Source organism: Brassica napus, chromosome C4 (assembly GCF_020379485.1).
Source record: "Brassica napus cultivar Da-Ae chromosome C4, Da-Ae, whole genome shotgun sequence".
Lineage (NCBI taxonomy): Eukaryota > Viridiplantae > Streptophyta > Magnoliopsida > Brassicales > Brassicaceae > Brassica > Brassica napus.
The window spans coordinates 23,300,119-23,320,811 of NC_063447.1; the positions used below are offsets into that span (position 1 = coordinate 23,300,119).

The following is a 20,693-nucleotide window of genomic DNA, read 5'->3' on the forward strand; positions in this document are numbered from 1 at the left end:
TTACATTCCTCGAGGACAAAATATAATTTCAGATTCTCTATTAAGAACTTATCTTTCCATAAAAAAACTTTGTTTTGTTAGTTGTTCTATTATGGTTTGATTGCCTAGACACTTCAAGTTTAAGTAATATAATGGTCATCTGATGTCAAAAAAGGAAAATGCCGGACCCGTTATTTCGATTATCTATTGAAGAGAAAAAATAACTTTTGCAATGATTGAAAATGATATAAAATTTTCTGATAGGTACTCTTCCAAATTTAGTAGATATATTTATTATACGAGTTTGAAGCTTTCGGGTCTAAAAAGCCATAATTGTCACTTAATCTCTCAGATAACCATTTTAAAGTTTTTGTCACAAAAATAGCATTCAATAGAGTAAATGACCCAAATAGCCCTTTTTAATTTTGAAAATTTTAATTTTAATTTTTAAAAATTTGAAATCCTATCGTCAAAACTCAACCCATTAACTCTAAACTCTTAGTCTACGTTAGTTGTTGTTCAAAAAAAAAAAATCTACATTAGTTAACCCTATGGTATAAATGTATTTTCGCTCTTTAATAAAAGAGAGAATTTGTGAAATAACAAAAAAAAAATCAAAATTAGATTTCCTATGGTATAAATGTATTTTCACTCTTTAATAAAAGGGAGAATTTGTGAAATAACAAAAAAAAATCAAAATTAGATTTTTGGAGAAAGAGATGAGAGAGATAGAAAGGGAAAGGAAGAGAGAGAGAAGAGGATATTGGTTATTTAGCTAATTTGAGTGTTTTGTTTGGTTATGTGATGCAATTTCTGTTAATAAAACTTGTTTTGGTTATTTTTCTCATTCAATGTAATTTTTATAACAAATCTTTTAAAAAAAAACTAGGGCAATTCTCTCAAATAGATATTTTGTCCCAAAAATAGACCTCAAAACTAAAATGACCAAAATAGCATTTTTTATTTTAATTTTTTTTTTATTTTTTAAAATTTGCAATCTTATCCCACAAACCCCACTCCTCAACTCTAAACCCTAAACCTTAAACCCTAAACCCTAAACCCTAAACCCTAAACTCTAAACCCCACCCCTTAACTCTAAATCCTAATGTCTAGATTAATCAACCAAAATAGCATTTTTTTTTTTTTTTTTTTTTTTAAATTTGCAATCTTATCCCACAAACCCCACTCATCAACTCTAAACCCTAAACCTTAAACCCTAAACCCTAAACCCTAAACTCTAAACCCCACCCCTTAACTCTAAACCCTAATGTCTAGATTAATCAACCCTAGAAGTATAAGTCCATATTTACTTTTTTTGATAAAACATTTAAGTCTATTTTGATCATTTTTACTTTTAAGATTTATATTTGTGACAAAAACGTTTTTAGGTATATCATAGGGAATTTTTCAAAAGACTATCCTAGAGAATTTCTCTAAAAATAACTCTAAACTTTATTTTCAAAACTGAATTTTTTTTTTTTTTAATGTTGTAGATCTGTTAGTAAAAATCAGATTTTTAAAATAAAAAGTGTAAATTTCCGATGTGTAAAAATGTAAAATTTATGTATTACTAATAAATCTCTCAAATAACATATTACATTTCATATTACATTTCATTTTAACTGTTTTATATCCGAAATAAACGATACAGCAGAAAAAAGGTGACACTTAACGGTTTGTAAGTTACAGATTTAAAACGTTGAAAATTACAACGTTGAAAACTTAATTAATTTTCAACGTTGAAAACTTAATTAAGAAAGAGCTTTTTGCCTTTTTCCAATTCAAAATAATTCTATCATACTAATAAAATTTTATGTTGCTTAAAAATTTTGTTGACAAAATCAGTGTCGGGAGAGAGAGTAAGCAGAATTTTCTTTTTAACAAATTCTCTAACTACACTATGTTCATTTCACCCACGAAATTAAAAATTCTTTTTGTCTTTGTACTTCATATTCCATCAAAAATAAAAGCTTTGCTAAATATGAGAAAATTTACACTTAGCTTTTCCCAAGATTAGATGTTAAGAAAACAAAACGCTTATCTTGAAGATAAAAAGAAAAACATGACCAAATGTACCTCTAAAAATATCTTTATCTACAAACAGACGCAAGGACATTATCATCATCATATTCATATCATCATATTCATATCATCATATAATCACTCTTTTTTTTATATATGACCTAATGAAGACATAAGAAAAAAGCTAGTCCCAGAAATGGGGACCAATCCCAAGAAGGAAAACAAAAGAATGTGTATATGATTTTCCAATAACATACCTGTGAAACAGGTTCTACTAATACCCGTAAGATGACCCACCAGACTGTGGTGGTGCCGGTGGGAGCCTGTTTGGTGTGGTGCGACGGTTGCTACCACCAGACCCAGAAGAATCATCCTCACCATTCTGAACTGGATCACTGTACCGTCGGCTGTGACCACCAGATCCATACCTCTTTAATGAGTCCGGTCCACTAGCAGCAGCGTTAAACGCATTCATCCAAGCCTCCATTGGTTCTCGGGCTGCTTTCTGCAAATAATACAACACAAGAAAAATAAGGTTACATGCTAGCACAATATTGAGAGAGCATATGTTTATTTATTTATATATATATTTATACCAGTGCCGCTGTCAGACCAGCTTGAAGCAGCTGCTGCTCTGTTATCGTGAATGCTAAGCTGCCTTGTGAGCTTTGAAAGAAGAGATGACTGCTTCTGGTAACGGTCTCTTTTTCTTTTGACGTTCTGATCCTCTTGAATCAAAGATTCAATCCTCTCATTACCTATCGCGCTGCAGATCAATACAAGAGAGAGACAAATAAGCACCCCATCACAGTCGTATTGAGTTACACTACGACTTATGAGATAGAAGATATGAAACCTTATAGAACTATAGAGCTGGTTCAGCATGTCTTCCTTTGATTTCTCCACTTGACAAAGAACAATGGCCTGTTGGAAGCAACAAATGGGTTTAAGTAATGTGATCCGAGTAATAAAAAAGCGAGATAGACATGGGAAATCTTTAATTTCTCAAGAATGCTAATTAGTCTAGTCTACCTTTGGAACATTTGCGGCAAGGCTATTGAGAACAGCTTCAACGTAACCCCGTACTTCTTGGGACATCCACCGCAATTCCTCTTCCGGGTCAACCGGTTTCCTAACCATCTTATCCTGAACAAGAAACGAAACGCGGACAACCAAAGCAAAACCGTATTTTACACCACATCATTTAAACCAAGTCTCTACGGGTAATATGGTTAACCCTCTTTCAAGTATGACCCACAGAGACGTCAGCTTATACTCATTCAACAATGAGCGTTTCAAGCCATATAGGGATGTTGTCCTTGTGTGACTTACAAGTGAACCTTCTGAAAGACTGTGTCTCATGGAAGCGCCACCTACTTGGCCTCCTCGGGCTCGGATAACCTTTTGCAGCTTATTAATCCATTCATTCTTATCGACCATGCTCTCAGCCTTCAGAATCAGTGCATTGTGCGCTGCAACATTAATAGTTTTTTTAAGACTTGCTCATACATACAGCACAAAAGAAGAGGGTCAAGCAGCTAACTTTTATAATAGCTCGACATACCTTTAAGTACAGTCTTATATGGAACTCTGCATGTTATCTTAAATACAAGGCCTGGTCCTTTTGAATCTGGTCCATTTGATTTCTTATCTTTCGAGCTCTTTGATTTCTCTCCTTCATCATCAGAAATTTCTTCAATACTGCATTCCTGAACATATTAACAGAGTTTCATGAGACAAAAATGTACGTATTGTGAATCTTGATAGAATTGCGAAATCTAAACGTTATTTATGAAGCATCCAGGTTTTCTCATCAGTGGTAACGGTAATTAAACGTTTTGCAGAGTAGGTTTCACAATTACAGGTAAACATCATTCATCAACAGGTGGCAGAAGACCATTTAATACGAAACCCTATTATTAATCTTTTAATTGCAGATACAACTTCGACCAACGAAAAGTAAATATTGGAAGAGAATGATACCTCCAAAGTTACAGTGCCACGGAAGTTCCCTTCTTCTTGCTTTTTCGTATAACCAAGCTGAGGAAAGGTAAATGCAAAGGCAGATCACTTCAGCAACAATCATAACTAAATTGTTCTAAGTAAAAAAAAAGTATAATGCAGTGTTTTTAAAACCGGACCGACACCATGAACCAGTTATATAGCCGGGTTGGCTCTAGTAATTGGTTCGACCATGAACCGGCCACGTAGATGGATTGGATTTCAAAGTTATTAAACCGATAAAAGCCACTAAAAACTATCAAAAATCAATAAATCATTCATTAAACATAAAATTAGGTTATATTTATAATGTATTATGTTTAAAATTTATTTATATTTTAATTATGTATCATATTTAATAACATTACTTTAAAATTGATATACTAACAATATATTAAACCAAAGTATTGAACCGCGTTTGACCCGGTCGAACCATATTGAACCGTGACCCAAAAAAATTTCGGTTCAGCTTCCGGTCTGGTTTTAAAAACACTGGTATAATGTTAATTATGGAGCATCTATATTTTGTCATCAGCACTAACGTAAAGAAAACGTTTTCTGTGTAAAGGATTATATACTGCTAGCATAACAGTTAAAATTAAAATGCACACAGCTTTCTCTTTTGCAAATATTTGAATAGCATGAAGGATACTTGTTATAAACGCTAACCTTTCCAGTCTTTTCATTCAGAACAAACCATCGCCTACTCCAGCCATTTGTCTTTGCACTTTTCTTCATCAAGTACCCTGTGCAACAGAGTAAAGTTAAGTTGAAGACCATGGAAGCTGGTTTTATAACAAACTAAAACCATGAAAGTGCATCTTGCACTACTTCACGCTAAAGTCGCAGGCAAGAAAAAGAAAAAAAAGATATCGTCAACTGAAAGAAAAACTTGAAAGCTGGTGATTATTTATCATAAAGTAATTTCAAGAAAAAAAAAAGAAAAATAATTTCAAGAAAAGCCGATCCTACACCAGTCCACAGCTTAACTGGCAGTTTGGAAATAGAAAAGACGAAGAAATCACGCAATTGAGCTGAAGATAAGCTTAGCAGCAATAAATGCAAGGTCGGAGCAAAAAGAACTACGTTAGAAAGCCACTGTGAAGAAATTATATTAAAGTAAGGACCTGCTGTTATCTCCCCCTCAGGTCCCGCAGTCTTTAGACCAGAGACCTCTGGCGTTTCTTTATCTTTATCTTGCGGAAGAAATTTGTCTTTTAATGATTTCAAGCTACCACCAGTTGATGAACCATCTGGCTGAGGACTAGATGCCTGGTTTACAAAGCAGAAACGAGAATTGTTACATCATTAATTTATATAAAAAACTTGAAAGCAATATCCAGTATGAAAAATCCAGATCTATTTTGAGATAAAGGCAAACCCTGTTTAGGAGAGATTGCTCTGCATCTTGTCCCTTTTTAGATGAACGACCTTTAAGCTCGTCCTCACGACGTTGCCTTTCCATTCTGACAACGATAGTAAACCGTGCAGCCAGAGGACGTAACAATAATGAGATATGCATCAAAAACGAAAACAATAAAGCTTGTGGTAATGAGTATATTATAAATATCAGGACTTGTGCGGCAAATTCTGCAGCTATGGGACTATTAAGAAAGGTGAATATGTAACTGTAGTGAAGGCAAATTCTGCAGCTATGGAACTATTAAGAAAGGTGAATATGTAACTGTAGTTAAAACTGTCATACAGTTAAAGAAAGAAATTAAATTAATGATCAACCAGTTCGATGAGCTAAAGCCACTCGAAATGATAGCACCGAAAAACAAAGACAGGAAAGCTGATGTTACCTTCTTTGTACGAGGCGGATGAAGTGCTGAGGTGGAACAAATGCACGCTCCATATCAACTAGTGCAACTACCATCTTCTTAGCTTCATTCTTGAATCCATCAAGTGCAGCACTTGCTATAGCAACGACCTGGTTCATAAGCATATTAAGAAAAGGAATGCAATTATGAAGATGAAAACTTAGCAGTGAAAAGCACTAATACCTCTCTCTTAAAAGGAGGATATCTCCCAAGACCAGGTGTGGCATTCGCGGAAGCTGAAACTATGTCAACAAGCACTCGGTGAACCTAATCAAAAGTTCAGCCCGTAAGCAACCAGTTATGAAAAATAAAAATGAAACTTGACAGTATTGACAATAAGACTGAGTACGACTCCAATAAATCTAGATCGTGACAACTAAAATATTATAGTAATATGTGTTGAACAGACCATGAGTAACAAGCAATGGCCAATGTTCGCAACTAGTAATTTAGGCATTTCAATCCTATGCAGCTGAAGGTAGAGGAAGCAACACTAGATAAACTATAAATGCTAACATCGACACACCTCATCAACGCATAGTCGTGCTGGGTCTTTAGCTAACTCAAGAACAATCTTTATCAACGATCTCAACCCTTTCTCCGGAGATATAAGATAAGGTTGATAACCATCTGCCTCTAATACAATCTGAAACGGTTAGGAAATCAACTGTCAAACTCCCATCTAAATTTTTATTTGCTCATATGATTTGAGGCAAAAAAATGCAGAAACCCACCCTTTTAACATTATTCAAGTCAAAGTATCTATCCAATGGAAGCTGCTTTATACGGTTGGGGAAATTGCCTTCAAAACTTGCAACAACTTTCCAACCACTTCCCTGCACAAAATTTTGTTAAAAACAACAATAATTTACAGAGCTCCAAAAGTGGCTTCACCACATGAAAGGCACAATCACAAGACATGCAATTCAAAAACTTGTTCAGTGAAAAGTAGAGTATGCACATCCAATATTAGTTTCATTAAATTCCAGCTGATATTAAGGCAATCGTCCTGAAGTTTTTTATCCTCTCTACATTAAAACAGCACTAAACCTTTTCCGTTACAAGTAGCACAACGAAAACGGTGATCAGATATTTTACTTGGCAATCAGGGTGTGCTTATTTAAAGTTTCCAGACTATAGTATTATTCAGCTTATGTAGGAAAATACTCACTTCACCACCAGCCAAGTGGAGAAGAAATTTGTCCTCAAACTCACGGCAAAGCTCCAAAGCTATAGCCCTTGTACCTTCAACACTACTAACTAGTTGTTCGCCAAGCCTTGCTAATTCGTCTTGCACTACTTGAGACTTACCCTGGAGTCTGCATGTAAGCACAGAATTTGAATGTTCAGAGTTCTCAAAAGAACCAGAATTATGTCCCTGAATAATCATCCAGAAAACTAAAACAAAAGACAGTAATGACACGGGAGATGGAAGAAACATATCAGATTCACAGAGGATAAGCATAGACCATATTGGGATAAAGCTTTCTAGTACATATCATGAGAAGTGCGCTAATAAAGATGGGAGCTTGAAAGTTCAAGTAACTAAACCTAAAGACTACTTCCACTTCAAAGATTAAGAAGCGGGTAGGCTTTCATGCAGCAAACTGCAAGTCTTCCCTAAAGTACAAGTATAGAAAATATGCAAAACAAGCAATCCATTTTCATTTGCAAATATAGCGTTTTAAAGCAAACATATAGAGCGAGAAAATACCCAGACAAGATATTTGGTAGCCTGAGCTTCATTCTGCTACGAATCTGGCTAGCAAGAGTGTCCACCAGGGCAATTCTGCCAAGTTTGCTTTGTGGAGTACCAGTTAAAATGGATTTGAGGCTTTCAGTCTCAGCACGCCAAGCAGTTTCTAAAGAGTTCTCACTGCCTCCAGACTGCGCTGATGCGATTGAGACAGATTGACCAATAAGTGCAACCCATGGAATATCAGTTGTTTTCGGAGGTCCCTGGTTTGAAAGAAGAGCCTGAACTGCTGCAAGCGCTTTTGGGTTCTCTGCTGCCTGGTCAATTTTGCTGATAATTCCTACGGTCCTAGTGCCTATAAACAGGGAAATATGTGAATATTGTTTTGTTCTAGTAAATTTTAAGAAAATCCAATGGTTTAGTAAGGGCAATCGCAATACTTCAAAAATCTAATGAAGGGTTCCAATAATGAAAATTGTAATGTACTCACTGTCTGGATCATACTCCTTTGCGGTCTTCAGGGCTCGAGAGGAAGAAATCTCAGACGCCTGGCTAGCAGGCACAATAACCAACAGTATGGCATCGTTGTGCTGTGCATGTTCACCAATCTTGCCAAGAGAGTAAAGGAACAAATTACAAGAAAATAAAAATAAAAATAAGAAAATGAATCTACGTTTCCCTTTCAGCCAGAAAATGTCGAATAAAAATGTTGAAAATGTGTATGGTTGACAGGTGGACCAGGGGAATGACAAAGACATCATGCAGTTCATAATCTTACCATTGCATCATCAACAATTCTCTGGTCCAGTCCAGGCAAATCAATCAATTTCAGTGGTGGAGCTGCAATTTAAAGGGGACAAATATGTCATGATGATTACAGAAAACGGTAAGGAAGCAATTGATATGTAGTGCTTCATAGCCTTTGTTTATACATATAATCCGATATCCACAACTTAGCTTAGATTCTACCCAAAAAAAAAAAGAGAAGCTGCTATAATGAGCATTTTAGTTAGTGGTGGCAACACATTACAGCTGAGTCGTTCACTGATGTCAGGGACATATTCAGATACCCAAAACTTAGCTTCGATAAGATGAATGCTAAATTGACCAATAAATGCGGCTTCAGAATTATGATTGATTAAGTAAGAAAGGACTAACCAGTGCTTGTACGAAGTTTTAGGTATATTTCATCACGACCCCTCCCTGTGGCTCCTTTGCTAAGCCTATCCTGTAGAGAATGTCTTAGGGCACCTGCATAAGATCCATGCAGAACAAACGAAAACATTACATACACAATAATCCAATGCACTGTATCCTACATGCAGAAATAAAATTACAAATCATTTCCAAATTACATAGGTGTATATAGGGAGCCTTACTTGCAGAAACTTGTTGAGATTTATTGTCAGTTTGCAAGATAATTGCCTTGCTGCTCAGAGATTCCTCCCTACTGAGGTCAATGATTATAGGAGCCCGTGTAGCACCATTCTCACCCGTCGGCTGTCCATCGTAATTTGTACCAGACAGAGACAGAAGAAGGTGGTTAGCTTAAAGAAAACGCAGCAGTCAATAGTGACGTAAACAAACTCCCGCACACTCTGTATACAACATACCAGAACTGGATGACCAATTAAGCTATTCAAAACTGCGGACTTCCCAGCTCCCTGTTCCAGCAAGCAAAGCGAGAAAACTTAACCCTTACACGTCCCAGTGACATAAACAGAGCAATAAAGTCTCCTTTCTATCTTCCAGCAGACAAGTGGTTTACATAAGAGAGAGATCAAAGCTTACTTTTATCTTCCTGAAACTCTCACAGTTACAAATATCAAACACATCAACCTTATTCCTTCCAGGTATTAACCTCATAGAATCAAACAATTCATGATGAAGAGAACCACAGCAAAACAAGCGACGAACGAAGAATGAATGCATCGTACCTGACTAAACTCCTAGGTTACAGGAATATTTCAACAAACCTCATTGAGATCCACGATACGGCATCCAAAATCTACACTCGATCACAGGATAGAAACTAAATACAAACACGAGAAAGGAAACACACCACATTTCCTAGGGCAACGACGTTGAGAGAAGTAGCCGGACGTCTAGAAGAAGAGCTCTCCCCCGGATCTTCGTCAGCGAGCAGCGCCGCCGCTTGTCTCATTGAATCCGAAAGCTGAGACAACTCATCGATCGCCTCCATAATCAAGGTCGAAATATCGGATTCAGTTGTAGGAGATCTGGACGAAGAAAGGGAGCCACTAGATCCGATATCGATCGCGGCTACAGGACGGTGAATTTTTCGGCGGTTAAAGATAACCGGAATTTCGAATTCGGTCGCGACGGTGCTAAAGCTAAGATGTGTCTTTTTCGTCGGGGTGAGAATAAAAGAAGACGACTCATATAACACCGAAACACGTTATAATTAATTTACAAAGATTTCAAATTCAACAACAAAACTGAAATTTTACACAAACTAGATCCTTTTCTGCCCTACGCGCGTATAATTTCTATTTAAATTTTAGTAATAATTTTGCTATGTTAAAATCAAATATTATAAAATCTTCCTGTGTTTACAAACTATCTAGTGTATAAGATATAGTATAAGAGGAAAGACATATATGGATTTTTTTGTTTGAATATTACATATACTTTTATCTTACAATGGTCATGACCTAACAATTGTTTTTGAATTAAAATATTCTTAAAAATATATAGTAAAATGTGTGTACAATCATAAATCTAAAATAAAGATATGCGTACTAATATATATTAATAATTTTTATATATTAAAAGAATTTTAATGACAGTTTTAAAATTTTATTGCAGATCGAAAAAATATTTTTTATATTATAGATATTTTAACAAAAAATAATATGAATATTTAGAATTGTTGCATTTTCGAGTTCGAAGAAACCACATAACTACTAAATATTAAAAATTATAAATTTCTTCATCTTGATTATATTTTGCTAAAGTTTTAAATATTTACAACAAAATCTTCACTTAGATTATATTTTTAAATTAGAAAACATTTGCATATATCGTAGATTAAACTCTTGTTCTTAAGAAGCGGAATGAGCTTTTTTTTGTCAACGGAATGAGCCTTTAATTAAATCTTTCTCTTACTTTTTTTGTTTCATCTCTACCTTTTTTAAAAAAAAAATATTGTATAAATAAATAATTTTAGTTTATTTTTTCACCAAATCACGGAGTTAAAGTTTTTGTTAAACCTATTTCCATTATATAAAATAAAAAGTGAAGAAGACAGAGTTTGTTTTTTTTTTTTTGCTGTTTCGTCTAAATCTTGATCTTAGTCGAAAAGAATCGATATTTCGTCACAAAGACATGCATGAGAAGAAAATGTTTTCCAATAATGCACTTAACAATATTTACATTGTCAAAGTCAAATTGCCAACAGCCTATAGACCACAACCAGGGACGAATTTAGAAACGTTTCTAATCGGGGCACAATATTAGAAACAGTAAAAAAAGTTTTGATAGTAGCACATTTTCAATTTTATTCAGTAAACTAACAATAGTTCATCAAATTAATTTAAGTTACTTAAGAAAAAAAATAAAAATCAGTAGGGGCACGTGACCATGTACCGTTGTTAGTGCGTCCGCCCCTGACCACAACTAAAATAAATCAGAAACAAATCTCATTCATATTGCAACAGCGTATTCACCTATTTATGTAAATATCTTATTTTACACCAATTTTGGAAAATAGCAAGTAAAATGTACTTTTTCCGTTCACATAAACTTACTCTGCATACACACCGTTTTTATGAAATATCCAGTCCATCACCCATCAACAAAAAAAAACTTTTTTATTCTTAAGCGAGAGGTTCAGACAATAAAAAACGCAAAACATAATTTACATTATAAACTTAATAAATTAATAAACACTGTAAATTAATGAATTTATTCAAAATAGAACGTAATTTAGTATAATAATAAGGTAGCAATTAACTAAGAAATCATATAGAAATATATTTCTATAATTTTATTAAAATGATAAATAAATAGTTATGAATATAAAATTTATACGTATAAGAAATTCTATTGTTTGTTTTCTTTTCAATGAGCTCTATCATCAACTTTTAATATTTTAGTGTTAGTTTAATAGTTTAATGCTACATCTAAAACATATCTACATTCTAATATATATATATATATATATATATATATATATATATCGATTAATAACTAAATATATGAAATCAAATATTATTATTAGTATTTGACGTAAAACATATTTAGAAGTAAATAAATGTGAAAATATTTAATTAAACTAAATTTTCGTATAAATTAATAAAATATCATGATTTTATAACAATGGATTTAAAGAGTTTTGGCTGTTTTTTTTTGTTTTTGGGAAACATGAACCAAGTGATGTGTTAACATATTTCCTATTTATCTCAGCAATATACTTTTCTTCGTGAGTCCTTTCTAAAGAACTAATCCTTTATAATGCTTCATGGTAGGTTTACAGAAGATTAGCACAATTTTTTTAAAAAAGTATAATTAAAAAGCATAATTTTTTTTTGAAAACAGAAACAGAGATAAATCTATGAAATTTCTTAAGGTAATATTAATTATTTGCAAAATTTAAGTTAATTGCTTCTCAAATATAATAAAAGGCCTGCAAGAGTTTACAATACTGATAACCATAGATAACAAATCGGAGATATTCTTATTAGCAAATCTTCATACACACTCACTTGGCATAAAACGAATGTGAAATCGCAAATTGTACAATAGTTTCTCAGTAAAAACTCCTTGTTCGGAACTACGCTAGGCGTTAGTCGGGTGCTCGGGCTGGGCCTAGCGCCTAATGAAAAAACCGGGGAGTATACGGGGATTAATCGCCGACTTGTTTTTAAGTTATTATAATACTATGTATCTAAATCACAAAAACTTCTCATGGTCTGGTGGTTATAGGAGTGTTCGCCTCCTATCCAACTCCGGGTTCGAGTCCCATTTGACTCAATGTTGATCTTTTTCAAATTTTTTTTAAATGAGTGGCATTTATGTAAATAACTCATCATCTTCCTCAGAATTCTTTTAGGGCTTCACGATTTCTGAAACAACTTTTTGCGGCCGCCATAGATTTTTTTGATTAATCTTTAAATCCTTTGGGTTTTAATTGTAGTTTGCATTATAATCTTGTAGATCTACCACATATAAACCGATTTTCGACTTCAGATTAACAAAAAAACTAAACTTTCTGTACCACACCGCCTAATCCTCCGCATGCAACCAAATCGCCACGTTCGGAGACCGCCGACCGTTTAATCGCCGGAAAGTCGCCCGCGGCGGCCACGTTTTAGAACATTACAAAAGGGACAACGAAGAAAACCAAAAGCAACCAAATGAGTTTTTATTCCACCTCCAATTTTCAGACATGGCACTCTTCTTTATTGTTTTTCACTCTTCATCAGAGTAAAAACATGTAGACAACACAGTGAATCCACGACTTCTGGATCTGTGCAACATATTCGCATTAGGTTCATGTTCTCATGCTTCATCAAACTCATATAATTAAAGAACACTGCATAGTTGAACTGTAAAACTCAGCCACAGTTAGTATTATGAGTTCAGAAACAACTATAACAACACATCACTGACGTACACCAAACACTTGGCTGCATCCGCATCAACTTCCTCAAAGATAAAGAGAGACCTAAAGAGTTAACACATATAATAAAATTTACCATCCAACCTTCAAAGTGTAGGATTTGTAGATCCAGGAATTCTTCTTCGCTCTATCCCGAGCTTATTTTCTGGAAAATAAAACAGTAGCTAACGTCAACAAATGTCTGTCTCGAAACAAATATCATTAGTCGTGATAAACTCATTCTCTCTCAGTCGTATACCAGTTAATACCTAATTAACAAATAAAGTCGATATTCAACCAATACAGGTTTACTAACCAAATGATTTAAATAGTAACTCAGTGAGTGTAGTGGTGACTTGTAAAACACTGATGACAAAAGCAATCACTTTACCCAGAATCTAAGTGGAACCAATGCGCCAGCGGTTTGTGATAAAGGATTGAAATCTTACCTCTTCGAAATGTGTGAGCTTGAAATGTTTTGTTCCCAATCTCTGTCCACCTGACCCAATCAGAGCCTTCACCGTCTTTTTAGAAACCTGGAGCAGAAAACATAAACACAGCCTGGAAACAGTGTTCAAGGTTTACACTTAAATGAAAGCTTAGTATCTCTAGTAGCAGAGATTGTACTCCTCGATTTGAAATCTCCCCTTGAAAGCCTAAAGGTTCCTAATCATGTTTCCAGAAATCTTCATGTCTATAAACTGAGCTACCAAAGAGTCCTCAAGACAATAAGAAGATAAACTATCAAACATGTTCTGTAGTGCCAGATCTATCTAAACCCAATATCAATATATACAATTATTTCAAAGCATGATGATCAGTGGATATGACACCACGCTGTTATGCTTGAGACCTAAACCAAGATTCATATTTATCTGTTTAATTGCATTCGCAAGGAGAGGAACTGGTATTCACATGAGAGTGAGTAAGACCAACATATGTTGTGTTGTAACTACTTGTTTGACAAAGTGAAAGTCTAAGGTTTCCTAAAAAGCAGAACGTAGTTTAGATAGTATTTGAACTTAAATATGGAGCATAATTAATTGCAGACGAAAAACCCATATATTAGTAGTGTAATCATTACCGTTTGTTTATACATAGCAACGAACCAAGATCCATGTCTTGTTTTTACATTTTTCTCCAATCTTCACGGGAAAGACGATGAACTAATCACCATAGCCGCATCCTATGGCACCACCTGGATACTCCTCTTCTTCACCCTCCTCACAATCAAAACATCATGGCTTTCTTCATTTGTGGCTTCAGCTGATGGGAACCTTCTAAACTTTTGTATGACAGTGCCCCTGTCCATGTCTGAGATTAGTGAGTATACATGAATTGACAGACTAAAACATGGGAATATAAAACTTTGGTGTACCTGTTCATCAATCAAAGGGTTAGGCGAAGGTTGTTGAAGCCAAGCGGTGGAATGTGTTTAGGTGGTGGATGGAATAGGCGAGCAATGAAAGCGGTGAGGATATTATAATGGTGAGTTAGAGGGAATATGAAGAGTTGTACCCATTCAAAGTGTTAATTAATGGTTTTGACGGGTTAATGTAGACGACGGTGGTCATCATCACGAGGAGTTTCTTAATGGCTTTAGGTTTTTTGATGATAATGGGAAAGAGGAAGATGAAAAGATAGATCGTCATAGATGTAGAAAGAAATGTGAATATGTTTTCTGGGCTTTTTTGGGCTTTGACGGGAATTAAAAAGCACGGTATTTAATCTATTTCGAGTTTCGACTTTAGTCGGCCTGACGTAGCAAAAAGGAACATTTCTATTGGTTGATTTTTTTATCCTAGGTAGACACTTTCTCCATTGAGCATATCTCCCTTTTAGTATTGTTAAATGTAATTTAACAAAAGCTTAAATATACTCGTTCTCTCTCTTCTGTGATTTTCTCCAACCACTCTCTACAACAAGCTTTTAATCAAGATCAATCTCGGTGGCCGGTGGCTTTTGCGGCCGGTTACCATCCTTTTTCTTTTGTTTTTTGCTTGTAAATAGCTCCGATCTAGGATCGATTTTCTGTTTCACTTTGGCGAGTTTCAAGTTTCGCGTTGGCGATTTCGTTTTTCGCATAGGCTAATTTTGTTGTGTAAAGTCCAACCAGATCAGAGTTGCATCTAACTCCTATCTTTCTCTGTTATGATTTGGACATATCTAAGTTTCTCCGAGTTTCAATCAGAGTTTTTACTGCCCTCTTTCTCTTATTCTTACTTTCATATCCCGTTGAATCCGAGGTTTTCTTTCGTTTTGTCGGTTATTCTTGATACTCTATTCAGATTGGTGTCAATCTTTGCTTCTCTATTGGATATATGCAAAGTTACCGTGATGAATGGTTGTATTAAGTTTATCGAAAAAGCTTGTTCGATTGTGGGTAGATTCAGTAAAGATGAAGAGGAATGTCAAAATAAGAGGAATGTCAAAATAAGTAAGCTAGTCAAGCCAAATGGTATAAGATTTAAAGGGATTACTAATTTTGATCTGCGCTACTGTTTTTGTTGACACGTTTATTAATCCGTATGTTTGTTCACTAATATGTTTATGCAAGGACGTTCAGTTTTCGGCTCAGTACCAGTTTTTCGGTTCAAGAAATATAGATACCACTCGTTTATTTATGAATTTGGGTTTGGTTTCAGTTTGGTTATTTTTATTTTGATTTGATTTGGATAACAATGTTAAGAATCCGGTAAAATTCCGAGTTCAATTTGGTTATGTAACTATTCTCACTTTTTTGTAATAAATTAGCATTATTCAGATAAATTTAAATATTTCAAATAAAAGATATTTGGGTGATTCAGTTCCATCAGGAAATTTGAATTTTTTAAATTTGAATTCATTTTAGAGAATTTGTGGTGGATAACCACAAAAACAAATTTAATTAGGTAGATTGACATGATACTGTTGATTTTTCATAATGCCAGTAGTAATCATATTCTAACTTGCCGATAGGCACATGCATAGGCCTAACACCCTTGTCTTTATTTTTCAGAATTTTTCATTCACACACCAAAATTAATTATGAAATTTTTTTGAAACTTAAGCTGACTCTATATCTATCGAGTCATCTCGCTCTCTCTCTCTCTCTTTCTCTTTATATCTCTTCTTTTCTCTCTTCTTCCTCACCTCTCTCTAAATAAAGATCTGTTTTTTTTTTCATGACAAAGGCTCTGATGAAATCCTGTAAACTTTAAATTTTTCACTAGTTACTGAATTTTCTTCATTTTTTGGTAAAAATCCAATTTCTCTCTTTATTTCGTGATTCATTTATATTTTTGGATGTTAGTTGATCTTTTCCAAGAATTGGAAAAAGCTTTAAATCATCTTATGTTGCAGCGTGTGCCCAAAATTTTCAAAAAAAATTTATCACCGGAAGTACTATTATTCTTTTTTCAGTATATTATTTGAATCAAAATTATGTTTTTTTTTTTTCTTGTTTCAGGTGACATATATGACTTGAGTCATCTCTATATACATGTGAAGAATACAAGTATTTCAATCGCCGCTGCTCCACCATCCTGGTAAGCGTCCGCCTTCGCCTCCACCGCCATCATCATTGTAAGCCTTTATCTCCACCACCGTGCTCCTGGAATCGTCTTCGTTTATCTTCTCATTTTATATCAACTGGATGTTTGATTTGCTTTGGTACTGCGTTTGGTGAGTAAGAAATGCGTCTTCATGTTTTTTGTTTTTTCCTTATTTTTGTTTTGTTTTTTTGTTGATCTGATTTATCGTATTTTTTCTTCTTTGTTCGGTTTATGTGAGACACGGATTGGAAAGTAAATTCCTTTGTTTTTGTTAGATGTTAAGGCTATTATAAGTATGATCCGACAGAACTATGCAATATCCGGTTATAAGATCCATGTATAAACTCTACTTCATATATTCTAATAACTCAATTTGGCCATCTACAATATTTTTCACATTCAATTTAGTATAATTAATTTTGTCCACCACAAATAACCAGTTTAGTTTTACAAAATTCGGATAGAAGAAAAAATACTTCGATATTCAACTTATATATTTTGAATACTAAAAAACTGAAAATTTACCAAGTCACACAAATAAATACATAAATCTACATGAAGATCACAAACTCCTCTTATACACTAAATCCTAAACACTAAAATCTTGATCTTTGGGTAAACCATATGGTTTTTCCAAAGCTTTAGGGTTTAGTGTTTTTAAGATTTAGTGTTTAAAGTTTATGATTTATGGTTTAAGATTTACCCAAGAGTTTAGGGTTTGAGACTTAGGGTCTAGTGTTTTGCTAACGGCGTTAACAATGTTAAAAAAAATTAATAAAAAGGGTAAAAATAAATAAAAAATAGTACTAGTTGCCAAAAAAAAAATTTTTGTTTAAATATTGTTAACGTCGTCAGCAAAACACTAAACAAAATTTTTGTTTAAATATTGTTAACGTCGTCAGCAAAACACTAAACTCTAAATCCTAAACACTAAATAGTAAGCACTAAAATCTAAATCTTTGGGTAAACCATAAACCCTAGGATTTAGGATTATATCAAAGGTCTAATATTTACGGTTTAGTGTTTTTAAGATTAAGTGTTTAATGTTTATGATTTATGGTTTAGGATTTACCCAAAGGTTTATGGTTTACCCAAGGGTTTAGGTTTAGGGTTTATTGTTTAGGATTTAGGGTCTAGTTTTCACCAATATATAATTTCAATTGAAGTCGTTTAGATACATGTATGTACTCGTTTGCACCAATATATAATTTCAATTGAAGCCCGTTATTAATTCAGTAAACCATATAAATAGTTTTTATTTAGTGTATTCATATTATATCGATATAGTTCATAGTTGTGTTAGACCAAGTGTTGACAAAGTTATTTCACTCATATTTTTCTTCTAGATAATATTACCTAAAAATGGATAGTAAAAACGATACCCGGTTACATTCTATTTGGGTTTACCAATATGTACTATGCTATTTATTTTGTTCTATTCTATTTGGGTTTAGGGTTTATATATTTGAATTTATGGTTTATATTTGGGTTTAAATTTAATGATTAGGGTTTTGGGTTTATATTTAGGTTTAGGGTTTAGTGATTAGAGCTCATACAAAGGGCTCTTGTTATGATCTACGAGTTCCACCTGTAGCTTCAGAGTCTAATCTCACAATTCAATGTTATTTTCTTAAAAACATTGCTATTTGCTTTTCAATTTTTATAACCAATTTCTAATTTTCTCTATTAAACTTTGTTCGAACATCATGCATTTCTTCTCGTGCTCTTATTTGTTTTACATGGGCTCACACATCTTCTACTATAATACATTTCCTTAATGCTTTATACCCGGTTATTATTCTGTATATAACCATATATATATAACCTTGCGGGTTCAGCGTTTCATATTTCATTTTTTCGGATACTATGCATGGAAACCGGTCAGAACCATTCTCAATATTTGTATGTGGGCCCTAAATTAGATGTAAGTTACATAATGTAATTTTTCAGGCATCTAAATAACAACTTCATACACGCTCTTCATTTCACAGCCTACATGGATGACGATTATTCTCATGTTTTATTCTATCTGATATTACAACCGGTTATCCACTCGATTTACCAATTTGGGCTTTTGAAATCCGGTTTTGATCTTTCTTATGATTGACAGTTGTCGCTTACGCTGAACTTTTAATAACAGTTCAGTAGATGTATTTTTTTCAACACCCACAATTCAACTGTTGGCTGACACATATATCCACTCCTTTTTTACTTTCATAACATTAGCCCTGTTCTTTTCATAGCCGCTGCGGCCGGTTAGCGACAAAAAATAACATTTAGGTGGAGACAAGATGATCGATTTTGAAAGTGAATTAAACTACCGGAACTTGCCGCAGCGACTAAAAATGAAGACGCTGCCATCGCTGATATTTCCAGCGTCTAATTTTGTTATTGCGTCTAACCGCGTGGCTGAAAAAGTATGCTTGTCTTGTGTTAACGGCGCTGCATTTCCGATGGCGAGGATGTACTTTTCAGTTACTGACGCTGGTCCCCAGCGTTCGTAAAAAGAACAATATCTGCTCTTCTAAACACATCAAAAGCTTCTCTCACACGCTTAACATTTCACAAACATGTAAGCAATGTTCCATATTTTACTATATTTTATTAAACCAGTTTTTAATTTCCAAAATCTAATGTTCGGTTAGCTATGGTTTAGGAAATTATTAACTACTCCTTGCTTCCTTCGTTATAATTGATGCGCAAAGTACCTCATCGCTATTTTGTCTTTTAGCTTAATCTACCACGTGTTATAAAACTTCACACGCAACATTAATTATCTAAATGTGCAGAAGGAGTCGTAGGAGTGTCAGAGGTCACTGAGGGCAAAGTTTTCATTGATCGCATGACCATCTACCGATTCACAAATTATTAAAAAATTTACACACTTACCTAATTTCCTCTCACAATTTGTATATTGGCCTCATTGACCCTTCATTTTATTTGTATTTTAAATTTTGTATCTACGAATGAAATGGTTAAATTTGAATCCAAGTGGGCTTCTGACACATGGCCCACTTGTAAATTTGTATCTACGAATGAAATGAAATGGTTAAATTTGTATATACGAATGAAACGAAATTTTGTTCTTTTGTATCTACAAATGAAATGAAATGGTTAAATTTGAATCCAAGTGGGCTTCTGATGCATGGCACTAGACATTAGAAAGGTTTTAGACTTATCCCCTATATATTAAGCATGGAACATTGTTTTCTTAACCACGTATCATTACTAAGATGATTCTTAGAATCATTGAAAATATATATTTATATTGACCAATTTATTTTTATTAAACTAACTATCAAATTGATTATTGGGACATTTGGTAAAACCAATCCAAATATTCAAGTCAAACCTAAAAGTGTACCCCACTTTCAGTCAAATGCAAAACCAACCTAGAGGGATAGTAAAAGTACTATTTAACCCTTATGACCAAACAAAAAAACATAAATGTATTTTACGTTTCTATCCTTCGTAAGTCTACATGTAATAAAAGAAGTCTACATATATATAGACTTCCTACGAAGTCTACCTTATAGACTTATTTTGTAGTCTACACTCTAATTTGATCTAATAATTTAATTTTGAAAATGTATAAAAATAATTATTGTGATATTTTTTACTAATCATCAATATAATGGATAATATGAAGTAAATAAATTAAAATTTCATATAATTAAACAATTTTTAAGAATATATACTAATTTGGTTATCATGTGTTAGACAATGTTCATAGTTTAGAAACAAAAGGTTCTAACATGTTATGTCTTTTAGTGGTTGATTTCATAGGGTTAGATTTTAGATTTTGTTTTATTAACTTAAATCTGCATATTAATGTTTAGTATTTTATATTTTGTATAATTGAGACTTTTTGATTATCAAGCAAAATATTTAGGGATTGAGATTTGTGGTTTAGGATTTCGTAGACCTACAATAAAGTCTATTTATCTGAGGATGTCTTTTTCAGTCTATATTTTTCAATTTTTTTTACAAAAAGTCATTATATTTAAACTAAGTTA

The 20,693-nt window shown here is 33.7% G+C and overlaps 1 long non-coding RNA gene and 1 pseudogene across 1 annotated transcript; one reads left to right on the plus strand and one right to left on the minus strand.

The window, feature by feature from the left end:
* Window positions 1–1,999: 1,999 nt before the first annotated feature.
* Window positions 2,000–9,954, minus strand: LOC106396435 (annotated as a pseudogene).
* A 5,842-nt stretch (window positions 9,955–15,796) lies between these two features.
* Window positions 15,797–20,168, plus strand: LOC106395639. The gene is made up of 3 exons (XR_007322951.1): window positions 15,797–16,380; window positions 16,593–19,249; window positions 19,467–20,168. It is a non-coding gene; the product is annotated as an uncharacterized LOC106395639 (long non-coding RNA).
* The last annotated feature ends 525 nt before the right edge of the window (window positions 20,169–20,693 follow it).